A 14612-nucleotide genomic window follows, 5' to 3' on the forward strand; every position below is an offset into this window, starting at 1 on the left:
CTGCACTGGGAGTGTGTAGCCAGTGTTTGGGACCTAGCTCAAGAGCAGCGGAGCGCTGTACAGGGAATACATAGCCAGTGTTTCGAGAACTAGCTCGAGAGAAGCAGAGCACTGCACAGGGAGTGCCTAGCCAGTGTTTGGGATCTAGCTCGAGTGCAGCGGAGCGCTCCAAAGGGAGTGCCTAGCCAGTGTTTTGGATCTAGCTCGAGAGCAGCAGAGCGCTGGACAGGGAGTGTGTTGCCAGTGTTTGGGACAAGGCTCGAGAGCAGCGGAGCACTGCACAGGGAGTGCGTAGCCAGTGTTTGTGATCTAGCTCGAGAACAGCGGAGTGCTGCACAGGAAGTGCGTAGCCAGTGTTCGGGTCCGAACTCGAGAGCAGCGGAGCGCTGCACACGGAGTGCCTAGCCAGTGTTCGGGATCTAGCTCGAGAGCAGCGTTCCACTGCACAGGGAGTGCCTAGCCAGTGTTTGGGACCTAGCTCGAGAGCAGCGGAGCGCTGCACATGGAGTGTGTAGCCAGTGTTTGGGACCTAGCTTGAGAGCAGCGGAGCACTGCACAGGGAGTGCCTAGCCAGTGTTTGGGATCTAGCTCGAGAGCAGCAGAGCGCTGCACAGCGAGGGAGTGTGTTGCCAGTGTTTGGGACCTAGCTTGAGAGCAGCAGAGCGCTGCACAGGGAGTGCGTAGCCTGTGTTTGGGACCTAGCTCAAGAGCAGCGGAGCACTGGACAGGGTGTGCATAGCCCGTGTTTGTGATGTAGCTCGAGAGCAGCGGAGCGCTGCACAGGGAGTGCGTAGCCAGTGTTTGGGAGCTAGCTTAAGAGCAGAGAAGCACTGCACAGGCAGTGCGTAGCCAGTCTTTGGGACCTAGCAGGGAGTGCGTAAGAGCGATGCACAGGGAGTGTGTAGCCAGTGTTTGGGATCTAGATCGAGAGCAGCAGAGTGTTTGGGATCTAGCTCGAGAGGAGCAGAGCGCTGCACAGGGAGTGCGTAGCCAGTGTTTGGGGTCTCTCTAGCTCGAGAGCAGCGGAGCGCTGCACAGGGAGTGCGTAGCCAGTGTTTGGGACCTAGCTCGAGAGCAGCGGAGCTCTGCACAGGGAATGCCTAGCCAGTGTTCAGGATCTAGCTCGAGAGCAGCAGAGCGCTGCACGGGGAGGGCATAGCCGGTGTTCGGGACCTAGCTCAAGAGCAGCGGAGCGCTGCACATGGAGTGCGTAGCCAGTGTTTGGGACTTAGCTCGAGAGCAGTGGAGTGCTGCACAGGGAGTGCATAGCCAGTGTTTGGGACCTAGCTCGAAAGCAGCGGAGCGCTGCACAGGGAGTGCGTAGCCAGTGTTTGTGATCTAGCTCGAGAGCAGCGGAGCGCTGCACTGGGATCCTGTAGCCAGTGTTTGGGACCTAGCTCAAGAGCAGCAGAGCGCTGTACAGGGAATACATAGCCAGTGTTTCGAGAACTAGCTCGAGAGAAGCAGAGCACTGCACAGGGAGTGCCTAGCCAGTGTTTGGGATCTAGCTCGAGAGCAGCGGAGCGCTCCAAAGGGAGTGCCTAGCCAGTGTTTTGGATCTAGCTCAAGAGCAGCAGAGCGCTGGACAGGGAGTGTGTTGCCAGTGTTTGGGACAAGGCTCGAGAGCAGCGGAGCACTGCACAGGGAGTGCGTAGCCAGTGTTTGTGATCTAGCTCGAGAACAGCGGAGTGCTGCACAGGAAGTGCGTAGCCAGTGTTCGGGTCCTAACTCGAGAGCAGCGGAGCGCTGCACAGGCAGTGCCTAACCAGTGTTCGGGATCTAGCTCGAGAGCAGCGTTCCGCTGCACAGGGAGTGCCTAGCCAGTGTTTGGGACCTAGCTCGAGAGCAGCGGAGCACTGCACAGGGAGTGCCTAGCCAGTGTTTGGGATCTAGCTCGAGAGCAGCAGAGCGCTGCACAGCAAGGGAGTGTGTTGCCAGTGTTTGGGACCTAGCTCGAGAGCAGCAGAGCACTGCACAGGGAGTGCGTAGCCCATGTTTGGGACCTAGCTCGAGAGCAGCGGAGCACTGGACAGGGTGTGCATAGCCCGTGTTTGTGATGTAGCTCGAGAGCAGCGGAGCACTGCACAGGGAGTGCCTAGCCAGTGTTTGGGATCTAGCTCGAGAGCAGCAGAGCGCTGCACAGTGAGGGAGTGTGTTGCCAGTGTTTGGGACCTAGCTTGAGAGCAGCAGAGCGTTGCACAGGGAGTGCGTAGCCCGTGTTTGGGACCTAGCTCAAGAGCAGCGGAGCGCTCCAAAGGGAGTGCCTAGCCAGTGTTTTGGATCTAGCTCGAGAGCAGCAGAGCGCTGGACAGGGAGTGTGTTGCCAGTGTTTGGGACAAGGCTCGAGAGCAGCAGAGCACTGCACAGGGAGTGCGTAGCCAGTGTTTGGGATCTAGCTCGAGAGCAGCGGAGCGCTCCAAAGGGAGTGCCTAGCCAGTGTTTTGGATCTAGCTCGAGAGCAGCAGAGCGCTGGACAGGGAGTGTGTTGCCAGTGTTTGGGACAAGGCTCGAGAGCAGCAGAGCACTGCACAGGGAGTGCGTAGCCAGTGTTTGTGATCTAGCTCGAGAACAGCGGAGTGCTGCACAGGAAGTGCGTAGCCAGTGTTCGGGTCCTAACTCGAGAGCAGCGGAGCGCTGCACAGGGAGTGCCTAACCAGTGTTCGGGATCTAGCTCGAGAGCAGCGTTCCGCTGCACAGGGAGTGCCTAGCCAGTGTTTGGGACCTAGCTCGAGAGCAGCGGAGCACTGCACAGGGAGTGCCTAGCCAGTGTTTGGGATCTAGCTCGAGAGCAGCAGAGCGCTGCACAGCGAGGGAGTGTGTTGCCAGTGTTTGGGACCTAGCTCGAGAGCAGCAGAGCGCTGCACAGGGAGTGCGTAGCCCGTGTTTGGGACCTAGCTCGAGAGCAGCGGAGCACTGGACAGGGTGTGCATAGCCCGTGTTTGTGATGTAGCTCGAGAGCAGCGGAGCGCTGCACAGGGAGTGCGTAGCCAGTGTTTGGGAGCTAGCTCAAGAGCAGAGAAGCCCTGCACAGGCAGTGCGTAGCCAGTCTTTGGGACCTAGCAGGGAGTGCGTAAGAGCGATGCACAGGGAGTGTGTAGCCAGTGTTTGGGATTTAGCTTGAGAGCAGCAGAGTGTTTGGGATCTAGCTCGAGAGTAGCAGAGCGCTGCACAGGGAGGGCGTAGCCAGTGTTTGGGGTCTCTCTAGCTCGAGAGCAGCGGAGCGCTGCACAGGGAGTGCGTAGCCAATGTTTGGGACCTAGCTCGGGAGCAGCGGAGAGCTGCACAGGGAATGCCTAGCCAGTGTTCGGGACCTAGCTCGAGAGCAGCAGAGCGCTGCATGGGGAGGGCGTAGCAGGTGTTTGGGATCTAGCTCGAGAGCAGCGGAGCGCTGCACATGGAGTGCGTAGCCAGTGTTTGGGACTTAGCTCGAGAGCAGTGGAGTGCTGCACAGGGAGTGCATAGCCAGTGTTTGGGACCTAGCTCGAGAGCAGCGGAGCACTGCACAGGGAGTGCCTAGCCAGTGTTCGGGATCTAGCTTGAGAGCAGAGGAGCGCTCCAAAGGGAGTGCCTAGCCAGTGTTTGGGATCTAGCTCAAGAGCAGCAGAGCGCTGCACAGTGAGGGAGTGTGTTGCCAGTGTTTGGGACCTAGCTCGAGAGCAGCGGAGCGCTGCACAGGGAGTGCGTAGCCAGTGTTTGGGACCTAGCTCGGGAGCAGCGGAGTGCTGCATGGGAGTGTGTAGCCAGTGTTTGGGACCTAGCTCAAGAGCAACAGAGCTCTGCAGAGGGAGTGTGTAGCCAGTGTTCAGGACCTAGCTCAAGAGAAGCTGAGTGCTGAACAGCGAGTGCCTAGCCGGTGTTCGGGACCTAGCTCGAGAGCAGCGGAGCACTGCACAGGGAGGGCGTAGCCAGTGTTTCGGACCTAGCTCGAGAGCAGCGGAGCGCTGCACATGGAGTACGTAGCCAGTGTTTGGGACCTAGCTCGAGAGCAGCGGAGCACTGCACAGGGAGTGCCTAGCCAGTGTTTGGGATCTAGCTCAAGAGCAGCAGAGCGCTGCACAGTGAGGGAGTGTGTTGCCAGTGTTTGGGACCTAGCTCGAGAGCAGCGGAGCGCTGCACAGGGAGTGCGTAGCCAGTGTTTGGGACCTAGCTCGGGAGCAGCGGAGCGCTGCACGGGAGTGCCTAGCCAGTGTTCGGGACCTAGCTCGAGAGCAGCAGAGCGCTGCACGGGGAGGGCGTAGCCGGTGTTCTGGACCTAGCTCGAGAGCAGCGGAGCGCTGCACATGGAGTGCGTAGCCAGTGTTTGGGACTTAGCTCGAGAGCAGTGGAGTGCTGCACAGGGAATGTTTAGCCAGTGTTTGGGACCCAGCTCGAGAGCAGTTGAGCACTGCACAGGGAGTGCGTAGCCAGTGTTCGGGACCTAGCTCGAGAGCAGTGGAGTGCTGCACAGGGAGTGCATAGCCAGTGTTTGGGATGTAGCTCGAGAGCAGCGGAGCGCTGGACAGGGAGTGCGTTGTCAGTGTTTCGGCTCTATCTAGTTCGAGAGCAGCAGAGCGCTGCAAAGGGAGTGCGTAGCCGTGTTTGGGGTCTATCTAGCTCAAGAGCAGCGGAGCGCAGCACAGGGAGTACGTAGCCAGTGTTTGGGACCTAGCTCGAGAGCAGCGGAGCGCTGCACAGGGAGTGCGTAGCCAGTGTTTGGGACCTAGCTCGGGAGCAGCGGAGTGCTGCACAGGGAGTGCCTAGCCAGTGTTCGGGACCTAGCTCGAGAGCAGCAGAGCGCTGCACAGGGAGGGAGTAGCCGGTGTTCGGGACCTAGCTCGAGAGCAGCGGAGCGCTGCACTTGGAGTGCGTAGCCAGTGTTTGGGAGCTAGCTTGAGAGCAGTGGAGTGCTGCACAGGGAGTGTGTTGCCAGTGTTTGGGACAAGGCTCGAGAGCAGCGGAGCACTGCACAGGGAGTGCGTAGCCAGTGTTTGTGATCTAGCTCGAGAACAGCAGAGTGCTGCACTGGGAGTGCATAGCCAGTGTTTGGGACCTAGCTCCAGAGCAGCGGAGTGCTGCACAGGAAGTGCGTAGCCAGTGTTCGGGTCCTAACTCGAGAGCAGCGGAGCGCTGCACACGGAGTGCCTAGCCAGTGTTCGGGATCTAGCTCGAGAGCAGCGTTCCACTGCACAGGGAGTGCCTAGCCAGTGTTTGGGACCTAGCTCGAGAGCAGCGGAGCGCTGCACATGGAGTGTGTAGCCAGTGTTTGGGACCTAGCTTGAGAGCAGCGGAGCACTGCACAGGGAGTGCCTAGCCAGTATTTGCGATCTAGCTCGAGAGCAGCAGAGCGCTGCACAGCGAGGGAGTGTGTTGCCAGTGTTTGGGACCTAGCTTGAGAGCAGCAGAGCGTTGCACAGGGAGTGCGTAGCCCGTGTTTGGGACCTAGCTCAAGAGCAGCGGAGCACTGGACAGGGTGTGCATAGCCCGTGTTTGTGATGTAGCTCGAGAGCAGCGGAGCGCTGCACAGGGAGTGCGTAGCCAGTGTTTGGGAGCTAGCTCAAGAGCAGAGAAGCACTGCACAGGCAGTGCGTAGCCAGTCTTTGGGACCTAGCAGGGAGTGCGTAAGAGCGATGCACAGGGAGTGTGTAGCCAGTGTTTGGGGTCTCTCTAGCTCGAGAGCAGTGGAGCGCTGCACAGGGAGTGCGTAGCCAGTGTTTGGGACCTAGCTCGGGAGCAGCGGAGCTCTGCACAGGGAATGCCTAGCCAGTGTTTGGGACCTAGCTCGAGAGCAGCAGAGCACTGCACGGGGAGGGCATAGCCGGTGTTCGGGACCTAGCTCGAGAGCAGCGGAGCGCTGCACATGGAGTGCGTAGCCAGTGTTTGGGACTTAGCTCGAGAGCAGTGGAGTGCTGCACAGGGAGTGCATAGCCAGTGTTTGGGACCTAGCTCGAGAGCAGCGGAGCGCTGCACAGGGAGTGCGTAGCCAGTGTTTGTGATCTAGCTCGAGAGCAGCGGAGCGCTGCACTGGGAGTGTGTAGCCAGTGTTTGGGACCTAGCTCAAGAGCAGCAGAGCGCTGTACAGGGAATACATAGCCAGTGTTTCGAGAACTAGCTCGAGAGAAGCAGAGCACTGCACAGGGAGTGCCTAGCCAGTGTTTGGGATCTAGCTCGAGAGCAGCGGAGCGCTCCAAAGGGAGTGCCTAGCCAGTGTTTTGGATCTAGCTCGAGAGCAGCAGAGCGCTGGACAGGGAGTGTGTTGCCAGTGTTTGGGACAAGGCTCGAGAGCAGCGGAGCACTGCACAGGGAGTGCATAGCCAGTGTTTGTGATCTAGCTCGAGAACAGCGGAGTGCTGCACAGGAAGTGCGTAGCCAGTGTTCGGGTCCTAACTCGAGAGCAGCGGAGCGCTGCACAGGGAGTGCCTAACCAGTGTTCGGGATCTAGCTCGAGAGCAGCGTTCCGCTGCACAGGGAGTGCCTAGCCAGTGTTTGGGACCTAGCTCGAGAGCAGCGGAGCACTGCACAGGGAGTGCCTAGCCAGTGTTTGGGATCTAGCTCGAGAGCAGCAGAGCGCTGCACAGCGAGGGAGTGTGTTGCCAGTGTTTGGGACCTAGCTCGAGAGCAGCAGAGCGCTGCACAGGGAGTGCGTAGCCCGTGTTTGTGATCTAGCTCAAGAGCAGCGGAGCGCTGCACTGGGAGTGTGTAGCCAGTGTTTGGCACCTAGCTCAAGAGCAGCGGAGCGCTGCACAGGGAGGGCGTAGCCGGTGTTCGGGACCTAGCTCGAGAGCAGCGGAGCGCTGCACATGGAGTGCGTAGCCAGTGTTTGGGACCTAGCTGAAGAGCACTGGAGTGCTACACAGGGAGTGCGTAGCCAGTGTTTGGGACCTAGCTTGAGAGCAGCGGAGCGCTGCACAGGGAGTGCGTAGCCGGTGTTTGGGACCTAGCTCGGGAGCAGCGGAGTGCTGTACAGGGAGTGCCTAGCCAGTGTTCGGGACCTAGCTCGAGAGCAGCAGAGCGCTGCACAGGGAGGGAGTAGCCGGTGTTCGGGACCTAGCTCGAGAGCAGCGGAGCGCTGCACATGGAGTGCGTAGCCAGTGTTTGGGAGCTAGCTTGAGAGCAGTGGAGTGCTGCACAGGGAGTGCGTAGCCAGTGTTTGGGACCTAGCTCGAGAACAGCGGGACACTGCACAGGGAGTGCCTAGCCAGTGTTCGGGATCTAGCTTGAGAGCAGAGGAGCGCTCCAAAGGGAGTGCCTAGCCAGTGTTTGGGATCTAGCTCGAGAGCAGCAGAGCGCTGGACAGGGAGTGTGTTGCCAGTGTTTGGGACCTAGCTCGAGAGCAGCGGAGCGCTGCACAGGGAGTGCGTAGCCAGTGTTTGTGATCTAGCTCGAGAGCAGCGGAGCGCTGCACTGGGAGTGTGTAGCCAGTGTTTGGGACCTAGCTCGAAAGCAGCAGAGCGCTGCACAGGGAGGGCTTAGCCGGTGTTCGGGACCTAGCTCGAGAGCAGCGGAGCGCTGCACATGGAGTGCGTAGCCAGTGTTTGGGACCTAGCTCAAGAGCAGTGGAGTGCTACACAGGGAGTGCATAGCCAGTGTTTGGGACCTAGCTCGAGAGCAGCGGAGCACTGCACAGGGAGTGCCTAGCCAGTGTTCGGGATCTAGCTTGAGAGCAGAGGAGCGCTTCAAAGGGAGTGCCTAGCCATTGTTTGGGATCTAGCTCGAGAGCAGCAGAGCGCTGGACAGGGAGTGTGTTGCCAGTGTTTGGGACCTAGCTCGAGAGCAGCGGAGCGCTGCACAGGGAGTGCGTAGCCAGTGTTTGTGATCTAGCTCGAGAGCAGCGGAGCGCTGCACTGGGAGTGTGTAGCCAGTGTTTGGGACCTAGCTCAAGAGCAGCGGAGCGCTGTACAGGGAATACATAGCCAGTGTTTCGAGAACTAGCTCGAGAGAAGCAGAGCACTGCACAGGGAGTGCCTAGCCAGTGTTTGGGATCTAGCTCGAGAGCAGCGGAGCGCTCCAAAGGGAGTGCCTAGCCAGTGTTTTGTATCTAGCTCGAGAGCAGCAGAGCGCTGGACAGGGAGTGTGTTGCCAGTGTTTGGGACAAGGCTCGAGAGCAGCGGAGCACTGCACAGGGAGTGCGTAGCCAGTGTTTGTGATCTAGCTCGAGAACAGCAGAGTGCTGCACTGGGAGTGCATAGCCAGTGTTTGGGACCTAGCTCCAGAGCAGCGGAGTGCTGCACAGGAAGTGCGTAGCCAGTGTTCGGGTCCTAACTCGAGAGCAGTGGAGCGCTGCACACGGAGTGCCTAGCCAGTGTTCGGGATCTAGCTCGAGAGCAGCGTTCCGCTGCACAGGGAGTGCCTAGCCAGTGTTTGGGACCTAGCTCGAGAGCAGCGGAGCGCTGCACATGGAGTGTGTAGCCAGTGTTTGGGACCTAGCTTGAGAGCAGCGGAGCACTGCACAGGGAGTGCCTAGCCAGTGTTTGGGATCTAGCTCGAGAGCAGCAGAGCGCTGCACAGTGAGGGAGTGTGTTGCCAGTGTTTGGGACCTAGCTTGAGAGCAGCAGAGCGTTGCACAGGGAGTGCGTAGCCCGTGTTTGGGACCTAGCTCAAGAGCAGCGGAGCACTGGACAGGGTGTGCATAGCCCGTGTTTGTGATGTAGCTCAAGAGCAGCGGAGCGCTGCACAGGGAGTGCGTAGCCAGTGTTTGGGAGCTAGCTCAAGAGCAGAGAAGCACTGCACAGGCAGTGCGTAGCCAGTCTTTGGGACCTAGCAGGGAGTGCGTAAGAGCGATGCACAGGGAGTGTGTAGCCAGTGTTTGGGATCTAGCTCGAGAGCAGCAGAGTGTTTGGGATCTAGCTCGAGAGTAGCAGAGCGCTGCACAGGGAGTTCGTAGCCAGTGTTTGGGGTCTCTCTAGCTCGAGAGCAGCGGAGCGCTGCACAGGGAGTGCGTAGCCAGTGTTTGGGACCTAGCTCGGGAGCAGCGGAGCTCTGCACAGGGAATGCCTAGCCAGTGTTTGGGACCTAGCTCGAGAGCAGCAGAGCGCTGCACGGGGAGGGCATAGCCGGTGTTCGGGACCTAGCTCGAGAGCAGCGGAGCGCTGCACATGGAGTGCGTAGCCAGTGTTTGGGACTTAGCTCGAGAGCAGTGGAGTGCTGCACAGGGAGTGCATAGCCAGTGTTTGGGACCTAGCTCGAGAGCAGCGGAGCGCTGCACAGGGAGTGCGTAGCCAGTGTTTGTGATCTAGCTCGAGAGCAGCGGAGCGCTGCACTGGGAGTGTGTAGCCAGTGTTTGGGACCTAGCTCAAGAGCAGCAGAGCGCTGTACAGGGAATACATAGCCAGTGTTTCGAGAACTAGCTCGAGAGAAGCAGAGCACTGCACAGGGAGTGCCTAGCCAGTGTTTGGGATCTAGCTCGAGAGCAGCGGAGCGCTCCAAAGGGAGTGCCTAGCCAGTGTTTTGGATCTAGCTCGAGAGCAGCAGAGCGCTGGACAGGGAGTGTGTTGCCAGTGTTTGGGACAAGGCTCGAGAGCAGCGGAGCACTGCACAGGGAGTGCGTAGCCAGTGTTTGTGATCTAGCTCGAGAACAGCGGAGTGCTGCACAGGAAGTGCGTAGCCAATGTTCGGGTCCTAACTCGAGAGCAGCGGAGCGCTGCACAGGGAGTGCCTAACCAGTGTTCGGGATCTAGCTCGAGAGCAGCGTTCCGCTGCACAGGGAGTGCCTAGCCAGTGTTTGGGACCTAGCTCGAGAGCAGCGGAGCACTGCACAGGGAGTGCCTAGCCAGTGTTTGGGATCTAGCTCGAGAGCAGCAGAGCGCTGCACAGCGAGGGAGTGTGTTGCCAGTGTTTGGGACCTAGCTCGAGAGCAGCAGAGCGCTGCACAGGGAGTGCGTAGCCCGTGTTTGGGACCTAGCTCGAGAGCAGCGGAGCACTGGACAGGGTGTGCATAGCCCGTGTTTGTGATGTAGCTCGAGAGCAGCGGAGCGCTGCACAGGGAGTGCGTAGCCAGTGTTTGGGAGCTAGCTCAAGAGCAGAGAAGCCCTGCACAGGCAGTGCGTAGCCAGTCTTTGGGACCTAGCAGGGAGTGCGTAAGAGCGATGCACAGGGAGTGTGTAGCCAGTGTTTGGGATTTAGCTTGAGAGCAGCAGAGTGTTTGGGATCTAGCTCGAGAGTAGCAGAGCGCTGCACAGGGAGTGCGTAGCCAGTGTTTGGGGTCTCTCTAGCTCGAGAGCAGCGGAGCGCTGCACAGGGAGTGCGTAGCCAATGTTTGGGACCTAGCTCGGGAGCAGCGGAGAGCTGCACAGGGAATGCCTAGCCAGTGTTCGGGACCTAGCTCGAGAGCAGCAGAGCGCTGCACGGGGAGGGCGTAGCAGGTGTTCGGGATCTAGCTCGAGAGCAGCGGATCGCTGCACATGGAGTGCGTAGCCAGTGTTTGGGACTTAGCTCGAGAGCAGTGGAGTGCTGCACAGGGAGTGCATAGCCAGTGTTTGGGACCTAGCTCGAGAGCAGCGGAGCACTGCACAGGGAGTGCCTAGCCAGTGTTCGGGATCTAGCTTGAGAGCAGAGGAGCGCTCCAAAGGGAGTGCCTAGCCAGTGTTTGGGATCTAGCTCAAGAGCAGCAGAGCGCTGCACAGTGAGGGAGTGTGTTGCCAGTGTTTGGGACCTAGCTCGAGAGCAGCGGAGCGCTGCACAGGGAGTGCGTAGCCAGTGTTTGGGACCTAGCTCGGGAGCAGCGGAGCGCTGCACGGGAGTGTGTAGCCAGTGTTTGGGACCTAGCTCAAGAGCAACAGAGCTCTGCAGAGGGAGTGTGTAGCCAGTGTTCAGGACCTAGATCAAGAGAAGCTGAGTGCTGAACAGCGAGTGCCTAGCCGGTGTTCGGGACCTAGCTCGAGAGCAGCGGAGCACTGCACAGGGAGGGCGTAGCCAGTGTTTCGGACCTAGCTCGAGAGCAGCGGAGCGCTGCACATGGAGTACGTAGCCAGTGTTTGGGACCTAGCTCGAGAGCAGCGGAGCACTGCACAGGGAGTGCCTAGCCAGTGTTTGGGATCTAGCTCAAGAGCAGCAGAGCGCTGCACAGTGAGGGAGTGTGTTGCCAGTGTTTGGGACCTAGCTCGAGAGCAGCGGAGCGCTGCACAGGGAGTGCGTAGCCAGTGTTTGGGACCTAGCTCGGGAGCAGCGGAGCGCTGCACGGGAGTGCCTAGCCAGTGTTCGGGACCTAGCTCGAGAGCAGCAGAGCGCTGCACGGGGAGGGCGTAGCCGGTGTTCTGGACCTAGCTCGAGAGCAGCGGAGCGCTGCACATGGAGTGCGTAGCCAGTGTTTGGGACTTAGCTCGAGAGCAGTGGAGTGCTGCACAGGGAATGTTTAGCCAGTGTTTGGGACCCAGCTCGAGAGCAGTTGAGCACTGCACAGGGAGTGCGTAGCCAGTGTTCGGGACCTAGCTCAAAAGCAGTGGAGTGCTGCACAGGGAGTGCATAGCCAGTGTTTGGGATGTAGCTCGAGAGCAGCGGAGCGCTGGACAGGGAGTGCGTTGTCAGTGTTTCGGCTCTATCTAGTTCGAGAGCAGCAGAGCGCTGCAAAGGGAGTGCGTAGCCGTGTTTGGGGTCTATCTAGCTCAAGAGCAGCGGAGCGCAGCACAGGGAGTACGTAGCCAGTGTTTGGGACCTAGCTCGAGAGCAGCGGAGCGCTGCACAGGGAGTGCGTAGCCAGTGTTTGGGACCTAGCTCGGGAGCAGTGGAGTGCTGCACAGGGAGTGCCTAGCCAGTGTTCGGGACCTAGCTCGAGAGCAGCAGAGTGCTGCACAGGGAGGGAGTAGCCGGTGTTCGGGACCTAGCTCGAGAGCAGCGGAGCGCTGCACTTGGAGTGCATAGCCAGTGTTTGGGAGCTAGCTTGAGAGCAGTGGAGTGCTGCACAGGGAGTGCGTAGCCAGTGTTTGGGACCTAGCTCGAGAACAGCGGGACACTGCACAGGGAGTGCCTAGCCAGTGTTCGGGATCTAGCTTGAGAGCAGAGGAGCGCTGCACAGGGAGTGCGTAGCCAGTGTTTGTGATCTAGCTTGAGAGCAGTGGGGTGCTGCACAGGGAGTGCGTAGCCAGTGTTTGGGACCTAGCTCGAGAACAGCGGGACACTGCACAGGGAGTGCCTAGCCAGTGTTCGGGATCTAGCTTGAGAGCAGAGGAGCGCTCCAAAGGGAGTGCCTAGCCAGTGTTTGGGATCTAGCTCGAGAGCAGCAGAGCGCTGGACAGGGAGTGTGTTGCCAGTGTTTGGGACCTAGCTCGAGAGCAGCGGAGCGCTGCACAGGGAGTGCGTAGCCAGTGTTTGTGATCTAGCTCGAGAGCAGCGGAGCGCTGCACTGGGAGTGTGTAGCCAGTGTTTGGGACCTAGCTCGAAAGCAGCAGAGCGCTGCACAGGGAGGGCTTAGCCGGTGTTCGGGACCTAGCTCGAGAGCAGCAGAGCGCTGCACATGGAGTGCGCAGCCAGTGTTTGGGACCTAGCTCAAGAGCAGTGGAGTGCTACACAGGGAGTGCATAGCCAGTGTTTGGGACCTAGCTCGAGAGCAGCGGAGCACTGCACAGGGAGTGCCTAGCCAGTGTTCGGGATCTAGCTTGAGAGCAGAGGAGCGCTTCAAAGGGAGTGCCTAGCCAGTGTTTGGGATCTAGCTCGAGAGCAGCAGAGCGCTGGACAGGGAGTGTGTTGCCAGTGTTTGGGACCTAGCTCGAGAGCAGCGGAGCGCTGCACAGGGAGTGCGTAGCCAGTGTTTGTGATCTAGCTCGAGAGCAGCGGAGCGCTGCACTGGGAGTGTGTAGCCAGTGTTTGGGACCTAGCTCAAGAGCAGCGGAGCGCTGTACAGGGAATACATAGCCAGTGTTTTGAGAACTAGCTCGAGAGAAGCAGAGCACTGCACAGGGAGTGCCTAGCCAGTGTTTGGGATCTAGCTCGAGTGCAGCGGAGCGCTCCAAAGGGAGTGCCTAGCCAGTGTTTTGGATCTAGCTCGAGAGCAGCAGAGCGCTGGACAGGGAGTGTGTTGCCAGTGTTTGGGACAAGGCTCGAGAGCAGCGGAGCACTGCACAGGGAGTGCGTAGCCAGTGTTTGTGATCTAGCTCGAGAACAGCGGAGTGCTGCACAGGAAGTGCGTAGCCAGTGTTCGGGTCATAACTCGAGAGCAGCGGAGCGCTGCACACGGAGTGCCTAGCCAGTGTTCGGGATCTAGCTCGAGAGCAGCGTTCTACTGCACAGGGAGTGCCTAGCCAGTGTTTGGGACCTAGCTCGAGAGCAGCGGAGCGCTGCACATGGAGTGTGTAGCCAGTGTTTGGGACCTAGCTCAGAGCAGCGGAGCGCTGCACAGGGAGTGCGTAGCCAGTGTTTGTGATCTAGCTTGAGAGCAGTGGAGTGCTGCACAGGGAGTGCGTAGCCAGTGTTTGGGACCTAGCTCGAGAACAGCGGGACACTGCACAGGGAGTGCCTAGCCAGTGTTCGGGATCTAGCTTGAGAGCAGAGGAGCGCTCCAAAGGGAGTGCCTAGCCAGTGTTTGGGATCTAGCTCGAGAGCAGCAGAGCGCTGGACAGGGAGTGTGTTGCCAGTGTTCGGGACCTAGCTCGAGAGCAGCAGAGCGCTGCACAGGGAGGGAGTAGCCGGTGTTCGGGACCTAGCTCGAGAGCAGCGGAGCGCTGCACTTGGAGTGCGTAGCCAGTGTTTGGGAGCTAGCTTGAGAGCAGTGGAGTGCTGCACAGGGAGTGTGTTGCCAGTGTTTGGGACAAGGCTCGAGAGCAGCGGAGCACTGCACAGGGAGTGCGTAGCCAGTGTTTGTGATCTAGCTCGAGAACAGCAGAGTGCTGCACTGGGAGTGCATAGCCAGTGTTTGGGACCTAGCTCCAGAGCAGCGGAGTGCTGCACAGGAAGTGCGTAGCCAGTGTTCGGGTCCTAACTCGAGAGCAGCGGAGCGCTGCACACGGAGTGCATAGCCAGTGTTCGGGATCTAGCTCGAGAGCAGCGTTCCACTGCACAGGGAGTGCCTAGCCAGTGTTTGGGACCTAGCTCGAGAGCAGCGGAGCGCTGCACATGGAGTGTGTAGCCAGTGTTTGGGACCTAGCTTGAGAGCAGCGGAGCACTGCACAGGGAGTGCCTAGCCAGTGTTTGGGATCTAGCTCGAGAGCAGCAGAGCGCTGCACAGCGAGGGAGTGTGTTGCCAGTGTTTGGGACCTAGCTTGAGAGCAGCAGAGCGTTGCACAGGGAGTGCGTAGCCCGTGTTTGGGACCTAGCTCAAGAGCAGCGGAGCACTGGACAGGGTGTGCATAGCCCGTGTTTGTGATGTAGCTCGAGAGCAGCGGAGCGCTGCACAGGGAGTGCGTAGCCAGTGTTTGGGAGCTAGCTCAAGAGCAGAGAAGCACTGCACAGGCAGTGCGTAGCCAGTCTTTGGGACCTAGCAGGGAGTGCGTAAGAGCGATGCACAGGGAGTGTGTAGCCAGTGTTTGGGATCTAGCTCGAGAGCAGCAGAGTGTTTGGGATCTAGCTCGAGAGTAGCAGAGCGCTGCACAGGGAGTTCGTAGCCAGTGTTTGGGGTCTCTCTAGTTCGAGAGCAGTGGAGCGCTGCACAGGGAGTGCGTAGCCAGTGTTTGGGACCTAGCTCGGGAGCAGCGGAGCTCTGCACAGGG

This window comes from Ambystoma mexicanum, chromosome 11 (genome assembly GCF_040938575.1).
Source record: "Ambystoma mexicanum isolate Mex_15411 chromosome 11, UKY_AmexF1_1, whole genome shotgun sequence".
NCBI lineage: Eukaryota > Metazoa > Chordata > Amphibia > Caudata > Ambystomatidae > Ambystoma > Ambystoma mexicanum.